Source organism: Penaeus monodon, chromosome 16 (assembly GCF_015228065.2).
Source record: "Penaeus monodon isolate SGIC_2016 chromosome 16, NSTDA_Pmon_1, whole genome shotgun sequence".
NCBI lineage: Eukaryota > Metazoa > Arthropoda > Malacostraca > Decapoda > Penaeidae > Penaeus > Penaeus monodon.
Window position 1 is genome coordinate 15,247,087 of NC_051401.1, and position 2,807 is coordinate 15,249,893.

The window sequence follows — 2,807 nt, forward strand, 5'->3', positions numbered from 1 at the left end:
TTACTCCAAAAGGTTTTGTTACGTGTGCCTGTCAGTTAAATTAATTTTATAAGAAATGTTCAGAAAGAAAAAAGAAAAAAGACAGAGGGAGTTTGGTTCAGTTTATCAATGATGGTAAAATTTTTTCCAGGTTTTGCTTTTTTTTGCTCGTGGACGGGGTTTTTTAAAAGGAAAAGGAATTGTGAGGTGTGAACGACAGGCAAAAGGAAATTTGGTTAGTAAAATTTATTTTGTTCTTGTGCAGCAGTATATACTGACAGCATAAAGATACTGTATGCAGAAGAAATTTTTGAAAAGGTCTTTATCTGTCAATAAATTTCTTCAGTGTAGAGGGGTTTTCGGTCATATTGTTAACATGATAGAGTATTTAGGAATGACTTGGAATACTGTTTATGTCATAGAGAACCTAAAAGTTTTTGTTGTTAATTATCCATAAAGATTTTGAATTTTATACAAACACATTTTTTAAAACCCTGTTCAAGTTTTTTTTTTTTTTTTTTTTTTTTTTTACCATTTGCTTAAGTTTTCAAAATATTAGTGACATCTATATGTATCATGTCACACTATACTATGGAAAGTCTCCACATGGAAAATATAAATTAGCCATATGTATCTTTTCTGCTTGCTGTATGAAAGCAGAGCTAACAATTTATTTAAGATAAACTATGCCTTTCTTCCAGAGACTTTCAGAGTTAAAGGAAATACTCTGCTTCATTATGATTTTTTTTCAGCATGTCAAAAGTAACATTGGAGTTATAATGGACCTGGCTAGGAAAATACGTATAGTAGTTTAACCTAAAAAAACATGGTCTTTGTATTGCACTTGATATTAAACCTAGTACGAAAAAAGAATTCAGCATTGCTTTGATTTCAGTGTATGATATTTTTATTATTTTTATGGTATGTTGTATATGATTTGACAAATACTTTTAATGGTGAGTATTTGTAGCTGGGGTTATTATGAATTTAGTTCATAATTTGACTATGATTTTGATGCTGCTTGGGTTATTATGAATTTATTTCATAATTTGACTATGATTTTGATGCTAGTGAGATTATACTGTATTAAAATTTGAATTCCCTTATAAGGATCCACAGTTTTGGCTAGTATACACTCTCTGGTTCATTTGGGCCCCTCAGTAACCAAATGCACTAATTTTGCATCTACTTATTAATGCATATGTGTACAAAATGGGTCATCATGATAAAGGCAGGATTGTATAGAAAGGCATTTTCAGTTGAGAGGTGTAATATTTTTATTTTTATATTTTGATAGAATTTTAAAAACAAACCATAGATTTGCCGTTGGTTTCTATATTATTGAAGATATCTGTGAAATATAGAAAAGTGAATGGTAATATGAAGGTGGTTATCACAAAAGTATTCAGTGCTGTGTGTATATATATACTTTTGTGTTAATTGTGTACATATAAATGTTTTATGTATATAGTGTAGTATGTGTGGTTGGGGGTGGGGTTTGTGTTTTCTTTTTACACCGAAAAAAAAAAATCCTAATATGTTCTTATAGCTTTGTGTAGTATAGCTAACTAATAATTTTCCTCATACATTTCAATGACTAAATCATATGTAAATGATGTAATGCAGCACTTTTCAGTACCATCCTTTGTGAAACTGATCCTTAGAAAATCTTTCTGTTGGAGTTGCAAGCGGGAGCCTTATTGGAATTTATTTCATAATGCCCTTTTGCTAGCCGTATTAGCCGTATTAGTGGCTTTGCTTATTTTGGTTTATTTTAAGGCAAGGGTTGATGTTTGGTTTTGGGTATTTTATAGTAATGCTTTTTTTTTTTGTAGATTTTATAACGGGAGAAAAGGGTATTTACTCCTTTAAGTGTTAACCGAATATTTCTTTTTAGTACTGTTTATGAGTGACTAGTTTTAAATAATGCCACCTAGAGGTTGTAATTTGTAACCCTTTTAAACCTTTTCCCTTTTATTGGTGTTGATGGATAGATGCTCTTTTTGCTGTGAACAATATCCAAAGGATCTGTGAATTCCAAATTCATATTTGGAGGTTAATACCTCAGCAGAGTATATTTGTTTGTCCTTATATATAACCATACATTTTTCCTCTTGTTTGTCAAGCACAGAAAAACGTTGAAAATTAAATGTTTATATCACTGATTAGACCTTTTAATTTTTCCAAAACCCATACTGGGGACTAAAGCAAGATTTCTCGAAAGTTTTATGCATCCTTGTCGTTTACAGGTTTATGCTGGGCTACAATGGCTCAACCCCACAGCCAATGGCCTTTTACGAAACGGCCTACTCCATAGCGGCCGGAGATGTTGCTTCTCTTTGCTTTGATGTTCTTACAGTCACCTGCACAACATGAAACCTCTGGCCTCCAGCTTTCCAATGAACCTTTGTAAGTGATTTTTTTTTTTATTTTTGTTTGTAAAGAGGAGCTTAAAAGAATTCTTTGTTCCCTGAATCAAAATATGCCTACTGTTATGAATCACCACAGAAAAGTAGCTTTGATTTTCATTTCTGTATGCATTTTTATTTTTTTTTTTTATTTATTTATTTTAATATATTTTTTATTTTGATGTAAGGGCTTGCTTGTACATTTTATGGTTTATTTTGCACTTCCTTAGCTTCTCATTTTTCTTATTTTTTCTAAGATTATACACTTCTTTTAAATGTATAAGGATATGTAAATGAACAGTCCTGATTAATTTCGCGATCATTTAGTCATTTTTGTTTTTTTAGAATTTCTTGATTTGTTCTTTCTTGTCTTCCTGATTTTTAAGTGTTTATTTGTATATTTAAAGATATTTTTAGGAA